The sequence below is a fragment of the Coregonus clupeaformis genome, chromosome 37 (genome assembly GCF_020615455.1).
Source record: "Coregonus clupeaformis isolate EN_2021a chromosome 37, ASM2061545v1, whole genome shotgun sequence".
NCBI classification, from domain to species: Eukaryota; Metazoa; Chordata; class Actinopteri; order Salmoniformes; family Salmonidae; genus Coregonus; species Coregonus clupeaformis.
The window spans coordinates 18,342,560-18,350,920 of NC_059228.1; positions in this window are offsets into that span (position 1 = coordinate 18,342,560).

The following is an 8,361-nucleotide window of genomic DNA, read 5'->3' on the forward strand; positions in this document are numbered from 1 at the left end:
TTTTCATGACTTGAGAAGAAGGAAGTTGCCATGTTAATGTGGAGAGAGCTGGTTGAGAGGTTGGGAGACAGAACAGGAAATGCGAGGATAAAAACTGAGACATATTAGTGATAGTTATCTTCCCTGTACACAGCTAGTGACATGTACTTGAATAACAAACATGACTTGCTCTGTTAACTCTTAACACTAAGAAAAACACAAACTTATACAAACCCAAGTGGGCACACACTTACAAACACCTCTATCTCCTATCTCTCTCTTTTTCACACTCCAGCCTGGTCTCTAGCTTTCCTACACACACCCTTGGTGCCCAGTAATCCGTTGGGGAGTGCTGGTCTCTCTTGTGACCCTCTCTCTAAATTTACAGCGGCCTGTTGCTGTTCCCTATGTGGGTCTCTCATATTTCTTGTGCCGGCTGCGACACTAATAATAGCAGTGCTGCGACACTGAGCCGAGGAGGGTATCTCTCTCTCTCTCTCTCTCTCTCTCTCTCTCTCTCTCTCTCTCTCTCTCTCTCTCTCTCTCTCTCTCTCTCTCTCTCTCTCTCTCTCTCTCTCTCTCTCTCTCTCTCTCTCTCTCTCTCTCTCTCTCTCTCTCTCTCTCTCTCTCTCTCTCTCTCTCTCTCTCTCTCTCTCTCTCTCTCTCTCTCTCTCTCTCTCTCTCTCTCTCTCTCTCTCTCTCTCTCTGCTGGGGCCTTTTCTAGTTCCCTGGCTTTCTTTATTTAGCCACTGACCCGCTCCTCTTTTCTCTTCGGAACAGAGGGCAGGTCACAGGCTCATTAGCATATTTTTATCATTACTGGGTCTTATGGTCAGCACTTAATCAGAGTATTATGAGTGCTATACTGAAGGTGAAATAAACCAACAGCAAGGATTTACGAGGAAGATAGTAACTCATATGAACTTACACAGACTTCACTAGAGCAGAGAGGGAGGGGCTCTAATGAGAAAGTCCAAATTAGCACAGATGTCCTCCAGCTCTTTGTGGCCCAGTTTTCTAGGTGAGCCAAACCTATCTATGTAAACAGGTGCCCTTGAGCCCAGAAATACCCAGAGAGATCCTTGTCTCTTCATATATGCGATTCCCACTAACCAATCCATTATGATTCTAGCCTCACGTGCCAGGCTTGACAGCTCTCCTGTATGCTGACAGCTAGCTCTGATTCTCTGTACCTGAAAGTCACATAAATTACATTTTATAACTGCAGAAGAGCATGTCGCACACAGGGGGAAAAGTCCTTCAGGAGAACCAAAATGTCACATTTAATCCAGGGATGGTAGGGGGATCTCCTGGCTCAGTAGTCCTGGCCTTTGGACATTTGTGTTTGTGTGTAGGCCTATGTGTGTGTTTAGTGTATCTTGAGAGTGTGTGTTGATCCAATGCCACCCACCCGGATACCCGACCGCAGTCTTTTTCTCAGGTCCAGTAAATCTCTTATGGCTCTGTGAGGGGTTATTTGAGGACAGCTGTGAATCCCACCTCGAGCCATCCGGCGGACAGTTACCAGCATTGCTGACCAGTGAGCCCTGGCCACGACCTTGTCACATGGGTCTTACAGTGTGTGCGGCAATGGAGACTGTGTATGAGGAGTCCTGTATGGTAATGGGTTTATACAGCTTTAAGGACAAATTACATTTTATTTCACAGGGCTGCGTTCAGTGCGAAAAAACGGTGTGAAACGTAACGGAAACGGTGCTGTTCTGAACGACCAGTTGAACAACCAGGGAGGGGTTGGGTTGTGGGTTGTAATCCTCTGCTACCCCACCAGGATATGATTAAAACATAATTACAGAATGAGATTTTAGTCTTTGATGGAAAGGCCTCATACATAATTGATAATGTACGCATTAGTTATTTTGTTATTTTTGGGGAGCTATAGCTAGCTATTTATTTTATGTCTGTGTAATTGCAAGCAGTTCCTTAGGCGTCAGTAAAAATAATACCCCTACGAGGTAAACGTGTTACCCTTTATGAAAATGAGCTCTTGAGAAAGCCATTACAATGCACAATATTATTATATTAACTTCCTAACAACCCTCAGCCCAACTCTAAACTCATTTATATAACTCCCAGGAACTCTGGGGAGAAAGCCAAGTTCAAGCCCTGCCAATGCAAACACACTAACTGAGAAATAAGGCTACGAAAGCAAGTTTGTGGAAGTCTGACTAGCTCAAACTAATCAAATAGAGGGTTATCTTGACCTTGTTCTTTTTATTGTGTCAGTATTGAAGGATTACAATGCATATGTCTCACATTTTGCAAATAGTCAGTTTGCTGCCAAAAAACACAGCTATTCATTACATTTATGAACCTCCACATCTAGCACTTATGTATGGTGACTGATCATCACATTTAGCTTTTCTATGTCAGCTCTCCTATTCAGAATGAATTTACGATGGAAGTTTGTTCTTGCCCTTGTTCTATTCGAGCATGAACACAAACAGTAGCCATCACTGATGCAATGCCGTGACTTTGTCGACTTTCAAACAACTGAAACAAAATTTGGTGACAACCTGAGCAATCTACAGTCATGGTCAAAAGTTTTGAGAATGACACAGGTATTGGTCTTCACAAAGTTTGCTGCTTCAGTGTTTTTAGATATTTTTGTCAGATGTTACTATGGTATACTGAAGTATAATTACAAGCATTCCATAAGTGTCAAAGGCTTTTATTGACAATTACATTAAGTTTATACAAAGAGTCAATATTTGCAGTGTTGACCCTTCTTTTTCAAGACCTCTTCAATCCGCCCTGGCATGCTGTCAATTAACTTCTAGGCCACATCCTGACTGATGGCAGCCCATTCTTGCATAATCAATGCTTGGAGTTTGTCAGAATTTGTGCGTTTTTGTTTGTCCACCCGCCTCTTGAGGATTGACCACAAGTTCTCAATGGGATTGAGGTCTGGGGAGTTTCCTGTCCATGGACCCAGAATGTCGATGTTTTGTTCCCCGAGCCACTTAGTTATCACTTTTGCCTTATGGCAAGGTGCTCCATCATGCTGGAAAAGGCATTGTTCGTCACCAAACTGTTCTTGGATGGTTGGGAGAAGTTGCTCTCGGAGGATGTGTTCGTACCATTCTTTATTCATGGCTGTGTTCTTAGGCAAAATTGTGAGTGAGCCCACTCCCTTGGCTGAGAAGCAACCCCACACATGAATGGTCTCAGGATGCTTTACTGTTGGCATGACACAGGACTGATGGTAGCGCTCACCTTGTCTTCTCCGGACAAGCTTTTTTCCGGATGCCCCAAACAATCGGAAAGGGGATTCATCAGAGAAAATGACTTTACCCCAGTCCTCAGCAGTCCAATCCCTGTACCTTTTGCAGAATATCAGTCTGTCCCTGATGTTTTTCCTGGAGAGAAGTGGCTTCCTCGCTGCCCTTCTTGACACCAGGCCATCCTCCAAAAGTCTCCGCCTCACTGTGCATGCAGATGCACTCACACCTGCCTGCTGCCATTCCTGAGCAAGCTCTGCACTGGTGGTGCTCCGATCCTGCAGCTGAATCAACTTTAGGAGACGGTCCTGGCGCTTGCTGGACTTTCTTGGGCGCCCTGAAGCCTTCTTCACAACAATTGAACCTCTCTCCTTGAAGTTCTTGATGATCCGATAAATGGTTGATTTAGGTGCAATCTTACTAGCAGCAATATCCTTGCCTGTGAAGCCCTTTTTGTGCAAAGCAATGATGACGGCACGTGTTTTCTTGCAGATAACCATGGTTAACAGAGGAAGAACAATGATTTCAAGCACCACCGTCCTTTTAAAGCTTCCAGTCTGTTATTCTAACTCAATCAGCATGACAGAGTGATCTCCAGCCTTGTCCTCGTCAACACTCTCACCTGTGTTAACGAGAGAATCACTGACATGATGTCAGCTGGTCCTTTTGTGGCAGGGCTGAAATGCAGTGGAAATGTTTTTTTGGGATTAAGTTCATTTTCATGGCAAAGAGGGACTTTGCAATTAATTGCAATTCATCTGATCACTCTTCATAACATTCTGGAGTATATGCAAATTGCCATCATAACAACTGAGGCAGCAGACTTTGTGAAAATTAATATTTGTGTCATTCTCAAAATTTTTGACCACGACTGTAGACTAGTCTGAAGCCTCCATACCCTGAGGGCCCTACTCTAGTTTTATTGTGTTTGTTCTGTTCCACAAGGAGACCATTACCTCAATCAACATCACTATACGTTTACTGCTCTTATCCAAATAGTGATAGCAGGCAGCAGATGATATGACGTTAGGTAAATAGCAGAATGTTATTGCACCTCTCAACTGAAGATTATTTATTGCTTTTTAAAGTGCCTCAATGATCCCTGTGTACTAACGATAACGGCTAGACAAAGATAAACCAACACAGAATCCAGTCAGCTCCATGGGCTGTATATACACATTTTTCAGTAGATCATGTGATTTCCTTTGTCACTCTATGGTAGGTCTACAGTTGCTGAAGAGGTCTCAAGTTCCCACCTCATCCTCTCTGACCTCCTTATCTCCTCAAATTGTCTAGAGAGTACTGTGGGTAGAGGATAGTTTTGTAAATAGATCTAGCAGTTTCTCTCAAGTGCACTGTGGGTAGTGGCAAGCCTTAGTCTGCTCTCCTCTGAGGAATACACAAACCCCCTCTGCTACTGCTGCTAGAATCAATAGGCCAAGTACAAAATATGGGTATAATTAGAGACAACTTCTCTGGGTTTATATACAGCAGGAACACCTTCATACTGTAGCCTACAGTACGCTCATTTCATTTCCCTCTTCTGACTTTATAAATGCTCTGCTAAGCTTGAGGCATTATTCAACCAAACTGAGACCTCCTTTCTGTGTGACCTATTTTGAACGACCCGGTCTCTTCTGCAACTTCTCATTTAAGAAACACCTCCACGTCTAATATTTATGAATGCGAGAAAGGCGTTTGGAAACTTGCATAACTAGTTCCTATCTTAGCCACAGAAAGCTAGAAGCTGTGTAGCGTCTACTATTGACATAGACATGAATATATTAGAAAATAGGTACCTAAAATTAAAGCTAATTAAATTAAACAAATAAAGGACTACTGTGGAAGAGGATTTCTGGCAGTGGGCTAAAAGCGGCTTGGTTCCTGAGTGCAGTGCATTCGGAAAGTATTCAGACCCCTTGACTTTTTCCACATTTTGTTACGTTACAGCCGTATTCTAAAATGGATTAAATCGTTTTTTCCCTTCATCAATCTACACACATTACTCCATAATGTCAAAGCAAAACAGTTTTTTAGACATTTTTGCAAATGTATAAGAAAGAAATAAACTGAAATATCACATTTACAAAAGTATTCAGACCCTTTACTCAGTACTTTGTGGAAGCACTTTTGACAGCGATTACAGCCTAGAGTCTAATTGGGTATGACATTACACACTTGGCACACCTGTATTTGGGGAGTTTCTTCCATTCTTCTCTGCAGAGCCTCTCAAGCTCTGTCAGGTTGGATGGGGAGCGTCACTGCACAGCTATTTTCAGGTCTCTCCAGAGGTGTTAGATCGGCTTCAAGTCCGGGCTCTGGCTGGGCCACTCAAGGACTTTCAGAGACTTTACACTCCTGCGTTGTCTTGGCTGTGTACTTAGGGTCGTTGTCCTGTTGGAAGGTGAACCTTCACCCCAGTCTGAGGTCCTGAGTGCTCTGGAGCAGGTTTTCATCAAGGATCTCTCTGTACTTTGCTCCGTTCATCTTTCCCTCGATCCTAACTAGTCTCCCAGTCCCTGCCGCTGAAAAACATCCCCACAGCATGATGCTGCCACCACCATGCTTCACCGTAGGGATGGTTCCAGGTTTTCTCCAGATGTGACACTTGGCATTCAGGCCAAAGAGTTCAATCTTGGTTTCATCAGACCAGAGAATTTTGTTTATCATGGTCTGAGAGTCTTTAGGTGCCTTTTGGCAAACTCCAAGCGGGTTATCATGTGCCTTTTACTGAGGAGTGGCTTCCGTCTGGCCACTCTACCATAAAGGCCTGATTGGTGGAGTGCTGCAGAGATGGTTGTCCTTCTGGAAGGTTCTCCCATCTCCACAGAGGAACTCTGGAGCTCTGTCAGAGTGATCATTGGGTTCTTGTTCACCTCCCTGACCAAGGCCCTTCTCCCCCAATTGCTCAGTTTGGCCGGGCGGCCAGCTCTAGGAAGAGTCTTGGTGGTTACAAAATTCTTCCATTTAAGAATGATGAAGGCCACTGTGTTCTTGGGGACCTTCAATGCTGCAGATATTTTTTGGTACCCTTCCCTAGATCTGTGCCTCGACACAATCCTGTCTCGGAGCTCTACGGACAATTCCTTCGACCTCATGGCTTGTTTTTTGCTGTGACATGCACTGTCAACTGTGGGACCTTATATAGACAGGTGTGTGCCTTTCCAAATTATGTCCAATCAATTGAATTTACCACAGGTGGACTCCAATCAAGTTGTAGAAACATCTCAAGGATGATCAATGGAAACAGGATGCACCTGAGCTCAATTTTGAGTCTCATAGCAAAGGGTCTGAATACTTATGTAAATAAGGTATTTCTGTTTTGTTTTTTTATACAACTGCAAAAATCTGTTTTCGCTTTGTCATGATGGGGTATTGTGCATAGATTGATGAGGAAAACAATTAATTTAATACATTTTAGAATAAGGCTGTAGCGTAACAAAATGTGGAAAAAGTCAAGGTGTCTGAATACCTTCCAAATGCACTGTATATTAAGTAATATAATTATATAATTGACACAAACTGCACTCCCAGGCATTCTAGGTTGTGTATACAGTAGGGTAGCTGTAGCCTGTAGGCTGACAGCTCTCTGTGATAACCATGAGAAGGAGAGAGAGCAAAGAGTAGGAAGCAGAGAGAGGTGACAATGATTTATTGAAAAGAGTGTATACTTCACTCACTAGTTATTTTTGTTTGAATTACATTGCTTGTAATGACTATAATGTGCGGTTGTATAATGCCTCATTTTCATTGTCAACTCTGCCACAGAGAGCAGGCATATCCTTAGCAAATGTGAGGAGATTCCACCACCAGTGACCAAATCCAACAATGACGAGACCGCCTACAGGGAGGAGGTGAGGGCTCTGGGAGTATGGTGCCAGGAAAATAACCTCTCACTCAACGTCAACAAAACAAAGGAGATGATCGTGGACTTCAGGAAACAGCAGAGGGTGCATCCCCCTATCCACATCGACTGGGCCGCAGTGGAGAAGGTGGAAAGCTTAAAGTTCCTTGGCGTACACATCAATGACAAACTGAAATGGTCCACCCACGCAGACAGTGTGGTGAAGAAGGCACAACAGAGCCTCTTCAACCTCAGGAGGCTGAAGAAATTTGGCTTGGCACCTAAAACACTCACAAACATTTACAGATGCACAATTGAGAGCATCCTGTCGGGCTATATCACCGCCTGGTACGGCAACTGCACCGCCCACAACCGCAGGGCTCTCCAGAGGGTGGTGCGGTCTGCCGAACGCATTACCGGGGGCAAACTACTCGCCCTCCAAGACACCTACAGCACCCGATGTCACAGGAAGGCCAAAAAGATAATCAAGGACATGAACCACCTGAGCCACTGCCTGTTCACCCCGCTATCATCCAGAAGGCGAGGTCAGTACAGGTGCATCAAAGCTGGGACAGAGAGAATGAAAAACAGCTTTTATCTTAAGGCCATCAGACTGTTAAATAGCCATCACTAGCACATTAGAGGCTGCTGCTGCCTATTGAAATCACTGGCCACTTTAAGAAATGTACCTATCTTGCACTACTCATCTTATATGTATATACTGTATTCTGTTCTATAATATTCTACTGTATCTTAGTCCATGCCGCTCTGTCATTGCTTGTCCATATATATAAATATTCTTAAATTCCATTCCTTACTAGATTTGTGTGTATTGGGTATATGTTGTGAAATTGTTAGATATTACTTGTTAGATATTACTGCACTGTCAGAGCTAGAAGCACAAGCATTTCGCTACACCCGCAATAACACATTTGATTTGATTTGATTTTAATTCCAGTAGTGTACAATTTGTGCACATTTTCTAGACCCAGAAGAGTAATCTAAAGAGGATTTTGGAGTTGGAAACCAGAAAAAGTGGACAATGGACATCAGCCCACTGATGGAATTGACCTTCCTTTAGGACAGTGAGGAAGATTGGCGTCAAGTACAAACAGAATGAGTCATACAAACAATAAGGATGAATGACCTGAAGTGGCAGGTGTGGTGATGGTCATGATAAAAATGATTCTGGTCCAGTAGGAGTGACATCTTTGGAGAAAGTGGACCCCTGCCTTTTGGCTGACCCATGTGTGGTTTCGGGTTGGGTGAGGGAGTTGGGTGCTGTTGAATCGGTGAAGG